Source organism: Hyperolius riggenbachi, chromosome 2 (genome assembly GCF_040937935.1).
Source record: "Hyperolius riggenbachi isolate aHypRig1 chromosome 2, aHypRig1.pri, whole genome shotgun sequence".
Classification (NCBI taxonomy): Eukaryota; Metazoa; Chordata; class Amphibia; order Anura; family Hyperoliidae; genus Hyperolius; species Hyperolius riggenbachi.
In genome coordinates this window covers 102,454,299-102,474,703 of record NC_090647.1, presented here as the reverse complement: position 1 = coordinate 102,474,703, position 20,405 = coordinate 102,454,299, and positions in this window count along the sequence as shown.

Below are 20,405 nucleotides of genomic sequence, written 5' to 3'. Positions count from 1 at the left end.
ACCCATACTATGCCCCAGTATAGATAATCAGCCATGGCTTCCCCCAGTATAGGTAGCCAGCTGCAGGTGTCCCCCAGTATAGGTAGCTAGCTAAAAGGTGCTCCTAGTATACTGTAGGTTAGCTAGGTATAGGTGCAGCCAGTATAGGTTAGCTAGGTATAGGTGCCGTCAGTATAGGTTAGCTAGGTATAGGTGCCTTCAGTATAGGTAGCTAGTTATTGGTGCCTTCAGTATAAGTAGCTAGTTATAGGTGCCTTCAGTATAGGTAGCTAGGTATAGGTGCCTTCAGTATAGGTAGCTAGGTATAGATACCTTCAGTATAGGTAGCTAGGTATAGGTGCCTTCAGTATAGGTAGCTAGGTATAGGTGCCTTCAGTATAGGTAGCTAGGTATAGGTGCCCTCCATTTCAACTATAGGAGTAGGAAAAGCATAAATCCGGCCTTACGCCTGACCATGATTGCCTGGACGAAGCATGATTACAGTATATGTGGACGGGGTGGGGGATGCAACACTATCACTAAATTTCAGAGGTGACTCAGGTGTTAAAGAGGAAATGGTGCTGAAATTAGACAGAAAAGCTGCATGAGGGCTCTTTTACACTACATGCGATTCCGATTTTGATGCAATTTTATATACGATTTTGATTTTTTATGCGATTAAAAAAAGTCCTGCATGCGTTTTTCTGCGTTATTCTTTTTGTGTTACTAGCATCCAGTGAAAATCTCAAGCAGAAACCGCAAATGAGAATTGCATTTTACAGTGTAAAAGAAGCCTTATGCCAAGCTTGGATTTTTATTTTCAGGTACACTTTATTTTGCAGTGCTAAATATTCTCACTTGTATGAGGCCGAAGTAGAATGAAAAGTGGAAAATGAAGTAATGAAAAGATTGCAAAGTACTGCAAGGCGTAAGCATAACATTATGCTTATACATATAATCAGTGTAATCATGCATTGTATTTCTTCCAGAAAATGAATTATGAGGATGTTGAAGAAATATGTTTTTTTTTCCAAAAAAGAAAGAGTAATTTTATTGATGGTTTTTGGTTACTTTAACTTTATCATTTTTCATGAAGACTGACAATTGTTCCTGCTTTATTGACCTCTCACACTCTAGTGAAGGGAGAGATTGATGGCTTTATTAAACAGATGTACTCAGAAAATTAAATGACTTCATCTGCATTACTAAATAGCTAGCAGACTACCAGTTCAACAACAGACCTGAATTTTAAATCAAAATCTGACTTTTTTCCTTATAACAAAAATTGATGCTAGGACGTTATTGCTGAAGATTGAAACTCTTAAAGGACATCCGAGGTGAAAATAAACTGATTAGATAAACAATTGTATCTATCCTCCTTTTCCTAAAAACAACTTTTTTTTTTTTTTTTTTAGATATCCCACAGTTTTATTTTATATTTAAATCTACTTTCTAAGTTTTATTTCTTTTATTGTCTCTGCTCAATGACACATTCATTGAATTATGTCAGAGCTCAAATCTAGAAGTTTTGAATCGGGATGATACCATTTATTAGCTAACTTAAAGGGATACTGTAGGGGGGGGTCGGGGGAAAATGAGTTGAACTTACCCGGGGCTTCTAACGGTCCCCCGCAGACATCCTGTGTTGGCGCAGCCACTCACCGATGCTCTGGCCCCGCCTCCGGTTCACGTCTGGAATTTCAGACTTTAAAGTCTGAAAACCACTGCGCCTGCGTTGCCGTGTCCTCGATCCCGCTGATGTCACCAAGAGCGCACAGCGCAGGCCCAGTATGGTCTGTGTCTGCGCAGTACACTCCTGGTGACATCAGCGGGAGTGAGGACATGGCAATGCAGGCGCAGTGGTTTTCTGACTTTAAAGTCAGAAATTCCAGAAGTGAACTGGAGGCGGGGCCGGAGCATCGGTGAGTGGCTGCGCCAACACAGGATGTCTGCGGGGGACCATTAGAAGCCCTGGGTAAGTTCAACTCATTTTCCCCCGACCCCCCTACAGTATCCCTTTAAAAGAATAAGCGTAAGCTTTCGGCTGGGCAGCCTTCGTCAGACTTCAATCCTGTGCGAAAGCTTACTCTTATTCTTTTAAGTTAGCCAATAAATGGTATCATCCTGAGTCAAAACTTCTTGCTTTTACTTATGGCTAACATGGTAAAATACTTAAAACCCTTGAACCATTGATACTTTTTATCCATTTACTGCTCTCAGAAGTCATTTAGTGCCAAGAAAGTGTTTTGTGGCTGTAATTCCTTATCAGTGAGGGTTTCACTATAGCAAACAGAGAAATCGAGAGCCCAATATGGTGTAGTATGTCAGAGATACGAAGGGAAATGAATAAGTGAGATGGTTATACTCATAAACATGGGTTACCGCTCAGGCAACCACTGTATAGGCAGGTGAGGAGATTAGACCTGTCCTCACTCAGGATTAAGAAGTCGCTCTCTGTAGATCAGAAAAAATGGGGTAGGGTCACCCCTCCACCTGGGGTGGACTCAAGTATACTGGCAGGTGATCAGAGGCGCCAGCAGAATAAAATTAATATAAAATTGTTAAAAATTGCCGGGAGGGAAAGTGGTGGACTTCCCCTCAATAATTAGACACCAAGGTCTGTCATCAAATCAAACGAATACATTTATTCAATAGTACCCCAAAATCTGCAACGCGTTTCGTGGGAACAGACCCACTTCTTCAGGCAATAAAACGGGGACAACAAACACTGTGAACAAAGGACAGAGGGTATTGCTATAAGATTGCCGCAAATAACAAACATACAAAAAAAAAATCACAAAACGATGATAGAGCAATGATCATATATCAAAAATCAGGATAATGGTTATGTAAAAAAGTAGGGACTAAATCCATAGGTGGCACATTAGCTAAGTGGAGTATCCAGACGTATACATAGGGGTATCAACATATGTACAGACAATAAAAGTTGATGAAATTACAATAACAACAATAAGTATAAAAAATAGGGACAATAACTATATATACTAAGTTCATACGTTTTCTAGATCAAAAGCCATAACAATGTAAAACAGGATGGTAATATATCAATGAAAGAACAAAACAAAAAAAACAAAAAAAAAAAATTGATAAAAAAAAATAAATAAATTGGCAATTAACTTTGTACAGATGATAAAAAGGATGAAAAGATAGGTATAATATTTATGTGTTAAATACTTGAGGCAAAAAAACCCACAACATATATATATATATACAGGTATATATTTATATTTATCGCTGAAGGAGTGTCCCAATATAGGGTGGAAACATGTGAAGTTCATGATTGACCCTATTTTTCCCGTCCTTATAACGTGAAGGGACGGGGAAAAAAGGGACTAGGTATGTGCTTAGTGTCAAAGAACCCGTAGTTTTGCTAGTAAATATATATATATATATATATATATATATATATATATATACCGTATTTTTCGCCGTATAAGACGCACTTTTTCTTCCCCAAAATTGTTGGGGAAAAGTGGGTGCGTCTTATGCGGCGAAGGTACAGATTTTGGAATGCAGAGGTGCGCAGGGAAGCGGTATATACGTTACCTGCTCCTGCCGCCGCGCTCCTGGCTCCAGTCCTGCATCGCGATCCTCTTCTGCCATCCACCGATGCCTGCTGCTACAGCCGCCGCGCTCCTGGCTCCAGTCCTGCTTCGGGATCCTCTTCTCCCATCTACCGCTGTTGCAGCCGCCGAACATCGCTGGCCGGTGAGTCCTAATTAGCCGCGCGGTGATTGCGCAATCAGCACACGTACGCCGGGGTCACGCATGCATGACCCCGCATGCGTGACCCCGGCGCACGAGTGCTGATTGCGTAATCACCGCGCGGCTAATTAGGACTCACCGGCCAGCGATGTTCGGCGGCTGCAACAGCGGTAGATGGGAGAAGAGGATCCCGAAGCAGGACTGGAGCCAGGAGCGCGGCGGCTGTAGCAGCAGGCATCGGTGGATGGCAGAAGAGGAACCCGAAGCAGGACTGGAGCCAGGAGCGCGGCGGCAGGAGCAGGTAACGTATATACTGTAATTACGCTGCTGGCACAGGGGGATATGGACAGGGGGACATGCCTGGCACAGGGACACTGACGGGGACATGGCTTGCACAGGGGGAGACTGACAGGGGGACATGGCTGCCACAGGGGGAGACTGACAGGGGGACATGGCTGCCACAGGGGGACATGACAGGCACAGGGGGAAACAGCAGGCACAGGGGGACACAGGAACAGCCAATCCCTACACTGACCACACAGGGGAACACAGGCAGGCAACATGGGAATAGGCAATCATTACACTGTCCCCTTATGTGGTCAGTGTAATAGTATGTAGAGTAACTGGAGGGTGAAAAGTCCATAAGACGCCCCTGCATCATAGACGCACCAAGGTTTAGTTTTTTCTTTTTTTTCCTGATTTTTGCCTTCTAAATCTGGGTGCGTCTTATATGCCGGAGCGTCTTATACGACGAAAAATACGGTATATATATTTATATATATATATATATATATATATATATATATATATATATATTTTTTTTTTTTTTTGCCTCAAGTATTTAACACATAAATATTATCCCTATTTTTTCATCCTTTTTATCATCTGTACAAATTTAATTGCCAATTTTTTATTTTTTTTATCAATTTTTTTTTTTTGTTCTTTCATTGATATATTACCATCCTGTTTTACATTGTTATGGCTTTTGATCTAGTAAATGTATGAACTTAGTATATATAGTTATTGTCCCTATTTTTTATACTTATTGTTATTATAATTTCATCAACTTTTATTGTCTGTACATATCTTGATCCCCCTATGTATACGTCTGGATACTCCACTTAGCTAATGTGCCACCTATGGATTTAGTCCCTACTTTTGTTACATAACCATTATCATGATTTTTGATATATGATCATTGCTCTATCATCGTTTTGTGATTTTTTTTTGTATGTTTGTTATTTTCGGCAATCTTATAGCAATACCCTGTGTCCTTTGTTCACAGTGTTTGTTGTCCCCGTTTTATTGCCTGAAGAGGTGGGTCTGTTCCCACGAAACGCGTTGCAGATTTTGGGGTACTATTGAATAAATGTATTCGTATGATTTGATGACAGACCTTGGTGTCTAATTATTGAGGGGAAGTCCACCACTTTCCCTCCCGGCAATTTTTAACAATTTTATATTAATTTTATTCTGCTGGCGCCTCTGATCACCTACCAGGGTTTCACTATAGTCCGACCCAGTCCCGACCTGGACAGAAACTGTCAATTGCATACCTGATGTTTAACTCTTTCAGACAGATAATTTATAAAGAAAAAAAACACAGCATAGTCATTTGTGTGATTGGCACTGTACAAACAAGTCTATCTCATCAACACATGTCTATCTCATCATGTCACGTCACCTCAGATGTCCTTTAAAGAGAAGCTGTCAGCCATACTTTCTCAGAAAAAAACCTATATATATATATATATATATATATATATATATATATATATATATATACATATATATATATATATATATATATATATATATATACATACACACACACACACACACACACATATATATGTATTGCACTGTCCACATTTTTATTTTAGTGATTTTTCTACAGTAAAGAAAGAGCAAATCCTTCTTAGCATTTCCCATTTTAACTGTGGCTATTTTGAAGCCGATGCTGATGTAATTTCCTCCCTTACTCTCCTCTGCCAGATTGTGTATGCAAAGCCTGTCCTTCACTATAGAAAGTGCATTTCCTCAGCATGAGAAATATTGGCCAATCAGAGAGGAAAAAAGGTGTGGGAGGGGGACACAGGAGGGAAAGAGGCTTCAGCAAATCAGGCTGCATTAGTTAAGTCTGAGGGGGAAGTAGAGAAGCAAAAAAGTACAACTCAGCATGCCATGCAACTTCCTATTTGTGTACCAAATTTTGTGTGTACCAAATAAGAGTCAGGTAAACTGGGGAATGATCATTTATTAACAAGAAAAGTAATAGTGATTTTAACTTTTGGATTGCCTGGTTAGCATCCTTATTACTTGTTTACCAGATACAAATAAAGAATTGATTTTTTATTTTATGCTCGACAGTTACACTTTAAATAGATATGAAAAATATTGTTTTCTTAAACAAATTTTTGCAAAAAGTGAGGAGCTCAGGTGTTCACTAAGGGCCCTAATACACTGAAAAGCACATTCGCGGTATGATGCAATTTTCTCTATTTTGCAGGAGAACATTTTGCCACAATGACATTATGGGTAAAGAGCAAGTCTGATTACCGACAATGAAAAAAAAAGTTGTGGGAAGTTTTTTAAATTGGAAATCACAAAAGAAAATCCCACAGCACCGTGTTTGCTATGCAATTTTTATGCGCTCCCTTTATTTAACAGCATCCTAAATGCAGGAAACATGCAGCAGGCACTACGTTAACAATTGGGTGTAAATCAGATTGCACTACTCAGTTAAGGGCAGCAATTACTATGATAATCACTGTTCCCTTGCGATTGGCAAAATGAATGTACTTTGATTATGTATCTATTATGGCGCATGCGAGCACCAAAAATATAGCTTACAGGTTCGGGTTCACTGATACCCTCAGTCAGCAATGAGTAAGCCGGAGCTTATTGTTATTATTGCCACCGCAATGGTATAAGCCATCATCCTGCACATCTTCAGTTTTTCTTCCATTAAACTTGTAAGCAGGCTGACAATATTCTTTAACGCAAGATAGAAGAATAGAAATAAAACTTCGAGGGGCTTAGAAATAAGACTTATCACAATGGGTGGGAGGCACCCCAAAAGATGTATAAAAAAAGAATATAAACAGTTTAAGTTGCTTTTACACTAAGAAACTCTGCAATCACGTTTCTATTTCCTACTACCGCAATTTCGCTGCAATCTGATTGCGATGCGTTGGGTGTAGGTCGCAATTGCACTGCGTTTGCATTTTCTGACAGGAGGCAAAAAAAATTATTGGGGAATGGACTAATCACGGGGAAAATCAAGAAGCAGTGCAATTGCTATGCAATTTTTCTGTGCACCTATACAAAGTATAGGAGTACAAAAGCAGCATAAATACAGCAGGCTGGCGATTGTGATTTGTAAAAAACTAATCACACTACTGGAAAAACAGCACTGGGATCTCCATGTTAATCGTGGTGCTGCAGTGATCAGCAAAATGGAAGTGATTCACTTTTTGGATAAAATTACACCTAGTGGGCAAGTGGCCAAGAGGAAAGAAAAAACTTACCCCCAGGACGAGGTCTAATATAATAGACAAAATAATTTAGGGGGCGTACCTGCTTAATATAGAGCCTGTGGCAAACACTGAAATTGCGCACCCCCTTACCCCCGGTCAGAGCCCCCTTCCCCTCTAAAAGCAGCATCCATTCTCGTGTAAATGTGTTATGGTTGCCTGTGCTTTTTGGCTCAGGATATTGCTGAAGTTACTTTTATGGAAATATCTCTTCTTATTCCCTCTCTGTCCTCTTTTCTAACACTAAGCCAAGTGTGCCCTACATACATAAGTTAAGTAACCATGTAGCCATGTTCCCCAGATAACAGAGTTAACCTGCGTAGCACAAGGGCAGGCCTGGCGGCGCAGCAAAGGAGCACGCATGGTGCCCATGGTGCTGTGGCACCCATGGCACGAGCCATGCCTGCACCCCTCTAGATACGCCTCTGTTTAGAACAAATAAGCTTTTCATAAAATTTAATCTTAATCCAAACATTTGTATATTGCTTTTCTTCTGTTGGACTTAAAGCGCTGCAGCCAGGGCCGGGCCGAGGCATAGGCTGGAGAGGCTCCAGCCTCAGGGCGCAGTGTAGGAGGGGGCGCACAATTCATTCACCTGTCATTCCTAATTGTGTTTGAAGCAGAAAGAAATAAGAAAAGGGGATACATGGCAGTGACTGCAAGCCAGATAACTAGAGATTAAGGTGTTGGGGAGGTTGTGGGCCCTGTGGCGCCTCTTAGTCTAATAGCAATCAATGTGTGACGGCTGGGGGGGAGGGATGGAGGGGCGCACTTTGGTGTCTCAGCCTTGGGTGCTGGAGGACCTTGTCCCTGCTCTGGCTGCAGCCAATGGAACATGCTCAAGAGTCCACCCTGCAGTGTTAGGAACAGGAAGTCTTGACCAAAGACTTCTTACTGAATAGGTACAGACCCTAGCTAGGATTTGGGCCCAGGTCTCCCATGTCAATGTCCCATGCCCTTAACCAGTCCAGTACACTATTCAGATCTTAATCATCCCTGCCCATGATAGATTTGAAGGGGTACTTATGCCTGGAAAAAAAATCAGTTCAACTTATCTGGGGCTCCTTGTATCCCCCTGCAGTCATCCTTTGCCCGCACCATCCTTCCACGACCCCCTCAAAGCTTGCCGGTCATGGCCAGTGGCAGGTCCCATGCCATGCACATCCTGATCACGCTCCCATTGCCAGGAGGGCTCTGTGCATGCGCAGTAGCGATTTCTCTATACTGCACATGTGCAGAACGCGACAAGGAGGCGCCTGGCCGACCAGCTTTGAGGAGGTCGCCGCTGCTGACCGGAAGGTCCTGGAAAAATGGCATGGGCACAGGATGACTGCAAGGGGCTGCAAAAAGCCCCAGGTAAGTTTAACTGATTTTTTCAGGTTTTAAATTTCTTCTAAGAGAAGAGGAGAGATTTTACAACATGAAATCACTGACTAAATAATTTATAAAGTAATATTTTTTTTAAAATAAGCAATTCTATTCATTAAGCTATATTCGGTAAAGTTCCTTTTTAAGTATAAGCAATGTCAGCAGTGAATCGGTGGTGGTTGTTTTTTTTTTTTGTCTTCTGCTTCAAGTTCAGTTTTAAAGCTCCCAGCATTTGCCTTCCATTCTAGAATGCTTCTCTTTACGAGAGAAAGAAAACAAATGATGTTACTGACGATTAAATAATAACCCTTTGATTATCTACAAAGCAGAGGACCAGCAAGCCAGAGGAAGACATTATAATGATATAACATGTTTACTTGACCCTTTACCATGCCAAAGGATTGACAGATAAGCCACGCAGAAAACTGCCAGATGTTGATGCTGCGACTGATTTAGACACATCGTATATCAGGAATAAAAATATGAATATTCAGCTCGTTGTTTAAGGTTTTCCAATGTTTACGTGTTGCCAAAATAAATATTTTCTCCCCTCTTAATGCACCATTTAGATGAATCTTTTCAATATCTCATGCTGTTGTAACTGATACTCCGCATCCTGGGGTGTTTGAAATGACCTCACAGGCATCGGCCAGTATGTTATTTTTTGTCATAAAATCACATTGATAATTTTATGAGCTATAAAAACATGCACATTCAAACAAAAAAAGTACGAATAAGAGAAATAAAAAGACACAGCCACACTTGGGGAAAAAAAATGAAGTAGAGATCAGCAAAATTCAAGAACTGAGAATCTAAAGTGGATTTCAAAGCCAACAACTAAATGCAGAGAAGAAATGCATTTAAACTGTTTAATCTGCAGTGGTCTGATTTTTTTCTGCTCTATGAATCATGAGATGTTTGTAAGGCCCCCCCTCTCACGCAGGAGGCTGGAGAGCAAGCTTGTTGGGCAGTTCAGTGTTGAATCCGCCGCCCACCGTGTGGCTTCCAGCTGCAGTTTAACGGTGTTGCTTGAAATGTTTACATCGAAAATGCTATTGTCGATTTTGAGAAAATGTTTGAGAAAATACCTTGTATATTGGCAACATGGTCAGAAGAAATACATTTTTCTTTTCAATGCGAACATTTGCAGAAAATGCAAAAATCTGTAATTTTACCATGAAAACCTGCAGAAAGCTCAAAAATCTTTTATTATTTGTGTAACAATGTGTGAAAAATGTGAAAATCATTGAATGCAAAAAGAACATCAACATTTTTGATAATTTCTCCAATTTAATGCAGATCCATGGCAGCATTTATAACCCCATGCATGTCAATGCTTAAAGCGGTATTAAACTCTGATATAATATTCAATAAAATGTGTTTTCCTACTTTTTATAACTCATTCAGTTACCATAGTTGCTTTTGTGCACACGTATTATTATTCATTTAGAAATTACCAGTTCCCAAAGTACAGTTTATTTTGTCTGAAAGCTGCAATTTGCATTTTATTCTTAGCTACAGTATATATTGTAATGTACCCAGTGATAATTTCTGAGCTGACTCTAATCTGCACACATTAGAAGGAGTTACAGCACTGCCCGGGAATGTTTATATTCCTCTCTTGCTACAATTAAGTAAACATAAAATAATGTTATCACCTCTTTGGATGCGGATCTCACTGCAGGAAACTTACTATTGAAAAAGTAAGTCCTTTGTTTAACTGTTTCAATGCTGTTCTGCAAAAAAAAAAAGTGGTAGTATATTATATGCTGTAAATAATCATTTAGAGCAAAGAAGAAATGGTGGGTTTATACCACTTTAAAGTTTACTGAGCACTTGGGTGTCTAGAGTCCAGAAACTTTTTGAACAAATCCCCCCCTTACAAAGGTTCCTTAACTGTGTGGGCTTTTGGGGGGCAGCGTGCATTTACTTACTTAGAGAGGCTGTGCCGTAGCCCTTCCTGTCCGTAAAGAAGCCTCCATCTTCTGTGTCCCTGTGCTGCAGGTTGAAATACTCGCAAAGTCCTGTGTCCCCGTCCACAATAGAAGAGAGACAGATCATCGCAGCATTTAAAAGTGTAAGTCTTTCCTACAAAGAAACCTCTAAATGAAAGAGATCTGTACGAGCCAACGCTACAAAAGCATCAGAAAACAAGATTGTGAGAGTTAACAGCTTTCGTGATAGGTGGCACATGGGACCACAACTTCAAGCAAGGTTAATATTGTCATAGTAAACAAGTCTCAGTTTCAACTGTAAAGAGAAGTCTTAGAGATGCAGGTTTGATGGGTCAAATTGTAGCAAAAAAGCCTTTACTAAAATGAGAGAATAAGAGAAAGAAGCTTGTCTGGGCCATGAAACACCACCAGTAGACTAATGAAAGCTGAAAGAAGGTGTTATGGACTAATGAATCAAAATTTGGCATCTTTGGCTAATCACACAGGGCTATTGTACGCCATTGAGTTGACAAAATGGTGGTTCTTCAGTGAGTGACCTTCAAACATGGAGCAGGAAGTGTGATGGTCTTGAGCTGTTTCGCTGGATTCAGGGTTGGTGACTTGTACAGAGTGAGAGGCACCCTAAATAAAAATGGCTACAACTGCATTTTGCAGCACCATGCAGTACCCTATAATAAGCACCTACTGTAGTTGGTTATATATTTGACCTACAACAAAATAATGACCTAAAACATAAGTCCAAGCTATGCCAGAACTACCTTAGGAAAAAAGGCTTCAAGATTCAAGCACATTATTATCATTGTGTAACTCAACTAAATTACTTTTCATGACAACCTCACGGTGCATATAGGGAACATAGTGATAGTAAGGGCCTGTTCAGACTATCTGCGTATGAAGAATGCGTTTAAAATCAAAGAAACGCAAGTTGAAAAACGCATGCGTTTTTCTTGCGTTCTAATGCGTATTCTATTGCTTTTTGCACACACACGTGCCCCAGGGGAAAAAAAAGAATTATGGGAACCGCAGAGGAAAACGGACGCTAAAAACGCAATAGTACGCATTTTTGATACGCGTCCATAGACTTTCATTGCGTCCGTTTCTATGCGTAATGCACAGAACTGCGTGCAGCAATGCGGATGAGAAACGTATGCGTCTCAGACGCATACATGTGAACTAGCCCATTCAAAAGCATTAGGAGCCGTTCCTATGCGTTTTTGGTACCCAGACACGTTCCCTGAAAACGTCTAGGAACGCGCATAGTCTGAACAGGCCCTAACAAAGGTAGAAAAAGACGGAATTATACAAGTACGCCAGGTATTACAGATATTTAAACAATTTGTACACAGTGTTAATTATTTCAGAGAGGATTCAGAGTTCAAATTTATGGCGGATGGGAAAAAGCTGGTTTTCAGTTTGCTTGTTTGTATGTGGATTGATCTAAAATGTCTACTTGATGGAAGAAGCTCAAACAAGGAGTTTCCAGGGTGAGTGTTGTCCTTGATAATGTTTTTGGCCTATCTCATATAGCGAGTCTTATACAGATGTTCCAGTGATGGTAGTTCAGTGCTGATAATGACTTCTGCAGTTTTAACAACTCACTGCAGGGCTTCCCTAGCAGCCTTGGTGCATCTGTTGTGCCAGGGTGTAAACATGGAATGGCCAGCACAGTCTCCAGATCCCATCAAACTGGTTTGCAATGAACTGGACAGAAGAGTTAAAGCAGAGCAACCTACAAGAGTTGGGAAGAACTTTCCAAAGAATATTTAATTTCCATTGTAAATAAATGATGTGTTCAGCAGTCACACAGTATCTAACATTTTACAATACAATATGGTTTAGTAATGGATTCCATTGTTTCTTTTTTAACTTCAATTGTTTTTGCTCTATGCTTCCCTTTCAGAGTACAATGAGAATTGAACTGTTTAAATTGTAATCAATCACTTCAGTCTGAGGGTTGTTTTCACTACAGATGCTCTTTCAGATTCCACGGAAAATCAATTTCCACATTTTCCGATTGGAAAGCCGTATTTCCGCATCGTAATGCGTAATGCAAAAATACTAGTGCAGTAAGCGGATTTCAGCGAAAACTGTGGAAATCCGCTTACCGATATGTGGCAATTTTAAGCCATTCAGAAGACTCAGAATGAATAAACTAATCAAAGAATGCGGATTTATGTGGAAATTTTGGCGTTAAATCAGCATTACAGATATTCTGTCATTTTAAGCCAATTGGAAGACTCAGAAAGTCGGAATGATTAAGTCAATCAGAGAATGCGGTTTTTCGCGGAAATTCGCTTACCGATATTTGGTAATTTTAAGCCAATCAGAAGACTTACAATAAATAAACCAATCAGAGAATGTGGAAATTTTGTTGGAAATTCTTTTGTGGAAAATACGCATCAGAAAGTGGAAAACAGTAGCGGGAATCGACATTGATGGAAAGCGGAATTTCTGAGGAATCGGAAATCAGCATTTCCAACCATCCCTAGTTTTCACATTAAGAACAAAAGCAATTTTCCCTGTCACCGATCCTTTCATTAATTCACCATAAGACTTATCAAACCTAAATGATCTACAGTATATCTTGGGGTTTTTTTTGCCACAAATTAGACTTTTTGGGGGTGATTCTTGTTTTCAGTAATTACTTTATTTTCTATGCATTTCATAGGGAAATACAAGAAAAAAAAATACACAATTTTTCCAATTCCATCCCCTATAGTTATAAAATAAACAATGCTACTAAAGATAAAATCCACACATTTTATTTGCCCAGTTGCACTGGCAACAGCATTTAAATTATTTTCCTAGTACAAAGTATGGCAAAAATATATTATTTGGAAATAAATGTGTATTAGTTCTGTTTTGTGTTTTATCAATAATTACAAGCCCTTATTTGCCAATATAATAATAATATTCCATCATTACATAGATATAAAAAAGCTCAGACCCTAGGGTCAATATTTATGCATTTTTTCTAACTGTCACTTTTTAACATACATTTATGTTTGGTAGCTATGGGGAAGGGGTGAAGGGTTAATAACATTTTTTTAAATATTAGATGTATTTATTAATTTTTTTACTTTAATTTTACTTTTTGGCTACTAGATGGCATGATGCACTATCCAGGAAGTTACCAGGAAGTGCTCAATATTTTTTTAACTACATTTTGTACTTTCACTTTTATGAATGAACATGCCTCATGATTCGAGGCATGTTGATTCATTCACAGGCCTTTTGGTTGGCTCCAGGAACACATTTCCCTTCAACAATCTATCCCGTGTAAGTCCTGCCACGAACGACTGGTGGGTACACACGCATGCATGCACACCCGCAGCAACAACACTGGAGGCAGATACGTGTCCAGATAGACTAGCGTGGCTCCTATCTGGGTGACTATAGTCATTCAGATAGAATTAAATGGTTAAAAGCTTTCAAAACTATGGTGTTCTAAAATGTTTGATTGGTAGAGTTTATAAGCAGAAGCCCTGTTGACTTCTGAAATGACCAAAAAGGGAAGATAAATGTCAAAAGTGGTGAACAGTGGAGATATGCACAATGCTAGCAATTAGAGGTGGCCCGAACCTCCGATTTTTTCCGCCAAACGTTCGATTCGCACGAACTTTTGCGAACCGCTATAGACTTCAATGGGGAGGCGAACTTTGAAAACTAGAAACATTTATGCTGGCCACAAAAGTGTTGGAAAAGATGTTTCAAGGGGTCTAAAACCTAGAGGGGGGCATGGCGGAGTGGGATACATGCCAAAAGTCCTCTGGAAAAATCTGGATTGGACGCAAAGCAGCGTTTTAGGCAGAAATCACATTGAATGCTAAATTGCAGGCCTAAAGTGCTTTAAAACATCTTGCATGTGTATACATCAATCAGGGAGTGTAAAAAGAGTACTGCTTCACACTGACACACCAAACTCACTGTGTAACGCACCGCAAACAGCTGTTTGCGTAGTGACGGCCGTGGTGGACTGATGCGCACCATGGTAAGTTTAGACCTCAATCTGTGTTTATGCCCAATTTTTCCTCGTGCCCAGCGGTTAAGGTCTTTTTTGAGTTGGTCACCAAGGATATTGAAGGTTTAAGGAGGAAAAAATATTGTAAAGTTAATTTGACTAGGGAGGAACGGATGGCACTCAGTGAATTATCAAAATGCAAAGAGGTCATCATACGCGAAGCTGACAAGGGCGGTAACGTGGTGGTGTGGTCGACTGATGATTATGTTAAGGAATCAATGAGACAATTAAGAACCAATAAGTTTTATAAAAGCTTGAGAACAAATCCAGGTTCAATTTTCAAACAAGAACTTGAATCCTTTTTAGATGTGGCCAAAGAAAGTGGCATTATTTCTCAATGTGAGAAATTATTTTTAACAGTCCAGAAACCAGTCACCCCCACCTTTTATTTTCTTCCCAAAATACACAAAAATCAAACACATCCACCGGGTAGACCGATTGTCTCCGGGATTGGTAGTCTGATTGAGAAAGCATGTACTTTTTTGGATTTCTTTTTGCAAGAACATGTTTGTTCATTGGATTCCTATATCCGTGATTCGCTGGATCTGATTACCAAACTAAATCATATATGTGTTCCAACAGGTACCCTTTGATATCTCTTGATGTGGAGGCTCTATATACCAACATTGACCACAAGGACGCTTGCAATGCAGTTCGTTATTTTCTGTCGACTACCACACAAATGAGATCTGAGTTCAACGACTTCCTCATCTCTCTTCTGGAATTTGTCCTTAAACATAATTATTTCATCTTTGACAGTAAGTACTACTTACAGGTTCACGGCATTTCTATGGGGGCAAAGTGTGCTCCGTCAGTGGCCAATTTGTTTTTAGGTTGGTGGGAACGAGAGATAGTATGGGGCCCAACTTTTGAGAAATTTCAATGTCATGTTATAGGATGGTTTCGTTTTATAGATGACATCCTGCTTTTGTGGGATGGCCCAAAGCAGTTGGCACTTGATTTTATTTCAGCATTGGGTAAAAATGAACATAACATCATTTTGACTTCCCACATCTCTGAAAATGCTTTGGACTTCTTAGATCTGCATTTATATCTTACAGATCTGGACAGATTGGAAGCAAACTTTACAGGAAAGAAACGGCAGTTAATGGCCTCTTGCATTACAGCTCCTTTCACACTAAAGCTCTAAAGGACAACATACCGTGGGAAAATTTCTGTGCTTGAGGAGGAATTGCTCTGATGAAAGTGATTTTAGAATACAAGCAGATGACCTAAAAGATAGGTTTAGACAGAGAGGATACCCTCAAAAAACTATACGGAAGGCTTATAACAGAGCACTCAATTCAAACAGAGAATGTTTACTGTATGGCAAGAGGACGAAAAGACAAGAGGATGTGGTAAGATTTTGCACTCCGTACAATAATAGTTGGCAGGGATTACGTTCTGTACTATCCAAACATTGGGCGGTGTTGAAAACGGATCCAATTCTAACACAATATTTGGCTCCCAGGCCTTCTATTACCGCCAAACGGGCGACTAATCTCAAGGACCGTTTGTGTAGAAGTCACTTCCAAAAAACTGGTCCAAAACGACCAGTTGTCTGTGGGAGCTACCCGTGTGGACGGTGTAACATTTGTAGGATGATGCGACCAACGAAATATATTACTGGACCACGGAGTGGATTCAAACACCACATCAAGGATTACATCAATTGTCAAACTATGGGTGTTGTGTACCTGTTACGGTGTCCTTGTGACAAATGGTATGTTGGACAGACCAAAAATGCTCTCAAAACAAGAATACAGAAACACATGTCCACTATTCGCCTTGCCCAGAGAGATACTGCCGATGGCAAGGTACTTACCACGGTGGCTGAACATGCCCTTAGGGTACACGGGTGAACTACTGAGGGTTGGAGTGTATGTGGACTAACCCGTATTACTTTGTCTTCCAGGGGTGGAGATATTACCCAGGCACTGCTTCGACAAGAAACCCGTTGGATCTATGAATTAGACACCAGAACACTGGTGGATTTAAATGATGATTTCACATTTTTAGGATATCTCCACGGATAGGCGGTGCGTGTGTGGTGTTTTCTTTTCACCCCATGGATTGGTTACTTGATTTTGTGTTACTGGATTTATATTCATATGTACATGCATCCTCACCCTCTGGATCTGAATCGGCTTGGGGCGTGTTCTGTCACATGTGGATGTGTTTTGTGAGTGGACACATCCATATGTCTATATAACTATACGTGTGAGTGCATTTTCTGGGCATGACACTTTTGGGCATGACACTATACTAGGGTTTTAATTGTGCTGCATTGAGGGTCTAGTGAGTGGACCCTCATGAACGCTATTTAACTTGTGTTTATACATGTATTGCTTTGTGTTCTGTATCATTTTACACCACAGGTCATCTTTTGCTAATATAGTGTTATAATGCGGTATTTTACAAACAGATTGAGTCTATTTATCGCCATTTAGGGAGATAGGTCGTTAGTGCAGAACCAATTCCTTGAAGTGATTTTTTACTTTCCTCTTTCTCCCTCCCCCTTCCCCCTTTCCCCCTTTCCCCCCTTTTTTCCCTCCCCTTTCCCCCTTTCTCCCCCCCCCCCCCCACATTGTCTCCTCCTTTTTACAGTTGTCTCCTTTACTTTCAAGTTACAGTACGGCTGGACCATTGAGTCGCAGATTATTCATTGACATCTCCCACACATTCATCTGGATGGAAGCAATGTTGATCTAATTTTATACCTATGCATTGGAACATGTATATGCCTGAACAATTTTATGTTATTTTCATCTTATTTTGTTTCAGGTGTAAATAGTGATAGTTTACCTTGATCTTGCTATTACATAGTTTGCCACTAGATGTCCTCAGTATAGTATCCAGAAACATGTGGGTGGGTGTATTCATATATCTATAATTTCGTAGCCAGCTATCGAACATTAATTTGTAAGTTCACTGTTCAGTCTTGAATACTTACGCTTTGCTTATGTGTCACTGTCAGACATCTCTCTCCAATACATCCAGTTTGTGCCTTTCTCTTGTTTATGCGTTCAGCGCACTTGCGCATTTACTCCTTGTTTATGGTTGCCATGACTACGCCTCCCCCGACTTGACTTGCGTGTGATGGGACGGAAGGTGCGCTCCAGCGGAGCGCGACCTTTGCGTCTCAGCGTACGTGGCCACGTACGCTTTGACTGTGACACCCACCCCTTTCCGATGACGCACTTCCTATTTATACGGGGGACGCTCAGGCGCTCATTATGCCCGGTAGAAGCCGCTGCAAGCGGCGAATCGCGAAGGCAGACTTCCCAGGCTGTCGCATCCCTTCCTTCTCCCGTTCTTCACATTGGGGAGTCTTACTCTGGCTCACTTCTTGGACTTGGTCACACTGACCAGTGTTACACTTTTCTTTCACTTTTTTTCTTTCTTCTTGGCACAATTTCCTGTTATGTATATTTGATTTGACAGGTGTTATGCACTTTTCAGCGTTTCTACCTCATTTTTCACTGCACTACTAGCACTTTATCACCCTCCTGGACATACTGGTTTGGGAGGATTCATGCATTTTGCACTTGCCAATTTCCCATCAATGTGTATACCGATTTTGCATTTGGGGATTGAGTGAAGGGTTGCGCTTTATTTATTGATGTATTCATTATTATAGCCATTGGCTACATTATCTATTGTGACTACCTGGGGTCTAGTGTTTTTAATTGTTTTTATATTTGTGTGCAATTATATTTCAATAAAGCTAATTTTTTCTTGATAAATTAGACTTTGTGTGGTGCGGTCCTTTTAGGATTTATCTTTGTTGTTGGTAGGTTTATATATTGGTCTGAATCCTTTTCTGCACACACTTGATTGATCATTGATATACATATGAGCCATATTATATGTACTGGTGCTGCCCTTTCTGTTTTGTGTCAGGATGGTGCGCACCATGGCGAGATTGCTCTTCCTCACTCAGTGATGTCAGGTAATGTCTGACTGCCTTATCATCAACTTTCCATGGTTCTTTCTCTACCATTGTTAAAGCTTACATCTATTTTTTTTAAATACTTGTTCTGCTTGATGTTCAGTACCTGCAACGAAAATCTTTTATGGAGGGCAAGTCTACCATTGTGAGTGACCACTGGTAATGGCCGGGGAATCCTGGTTCGATTCGGGTCTGGAGTGGGAGCCTAAGAAACGGCTACCACCACCACACACAGGAAGGCAGCATGCACACTGTGGGCAAAGGAGCAGGAACGGCTACCACATATCCAAGGAAGGCAGCAGGCATGGCATCCACGTCCCGAGGTAAGGCTGTCTATGCAACACAAGTGTCATTAGGACATACAGAAAAAAAATAGATCACAAGAACAAGATTAGCTCTCGAAAGAGCTGTTGTGGGGTGCTATTTTAGCAATAAGAATCAGCAAGGAGCAAGCTAAGAAGCCTACAAGAGCCTAACTAATCTTTCCCTATGAGAGTGTCTGCAGCAGCTGTCCCTTCTCTATTTACTGCAGGCACACGGTTGAGTAAAATGGCCGGAGATGCCTGCCTTTTATAAGGGGGAGGGAGTGGCTCCAGGAGGGAGTGTAGCCTGATTGGCTACAATGTGCCTGCTGACTGTGATGTAGAGGGTCACATTTGACCCTAATGGTGCATTATGGGGCGAATCAAAGTTCCGGTAAATTTTGCGGTTCTCAGCGATCGCAAACCCCGGAAGTTCGCCGGCGAACCGTTCGGGCCATCTCTACTAGCAATACATACCGGGTAATTGAAAAATAGCAAACACAAAAAAGTGATATTCAGACTCTTGACTCTTTTTAAAAATGTGGTGAGCAAAAATGCTTTATTTTGCTTGAGAACACATATTTAAAACAGACTCCCCCCTGACAGGAACAGCTTTTGAACATGCGTGCGCAGAAGACCCACTCATACCTGGCATAATCTCTCTAATATATAAAGAACTTACCCTTAACCACAACAAACACAACAGACTATATGCAAAAAGATCCAGAAGACCTATATAGAACAACATCCCCAAATCATCAGTGAAAGTGGACTTGGTTGAAGTAAACTATAATCTACTATTCCGCATGGAACTTAGTACCAAGTAGGTTAGTCAAATCCAGAGTGAACACATCTTACCAAACTGCTTTAACTGTAGTTAAAACAGACTCTAACCCTTGCACAACCTGCAATGAAAAGGTTTTTTCCACATATACCTGTAGTTGCAAAAGAAATACATCTCTCTGTGTTCGGTGCTTGCTTAGGCAGATAAACCTGTCTAATTAGTTTTTATCTGCAACCGTGAAAGGACTGAAGCAAAGTTCTGCCAAGGTAGCTCTCCAAATAGTAAACACTGAGGCTTAACCCTTTCAGTGCCTTCTGCAAATGTGAAAACAAGTAAGACATCAGTTTTTGGTTTTTTGGGGGGGATTTCCATAAATTAAGAATCTTTTTTCCACAAAGGTTATTATGCTGTGGCAAATCTTTTAGAGCAGAAAGAAAGTTCTGAGTTTAATGCCACTTTAAATACATTGGGCTTGATTCACAAAAGGGTGCTAACTTAGTTAGCACGCCTAAAAGCCCCATAGCACGCCGGGTGCCCCTAAAACGTTGCACCGGTTGCCCTTAAAACGTCACACCGGGTGGGCCTGAAATGTTGCACGGTGCAACGTTTCGGGTGCACCCGTTGCAACGTTTTTGGGGCACCCAGTGAAATGGATTAGTCGCACCAGGTGTGACGTTTTGCGCGCACCGCGCAACACTAAACTTTGCACACGATCAATAAAAGCTTTGGGCGTGCTAACTGCTTAGCACCCTAGTTAGCATGCCCAAAGCTTTTAGGCGTGC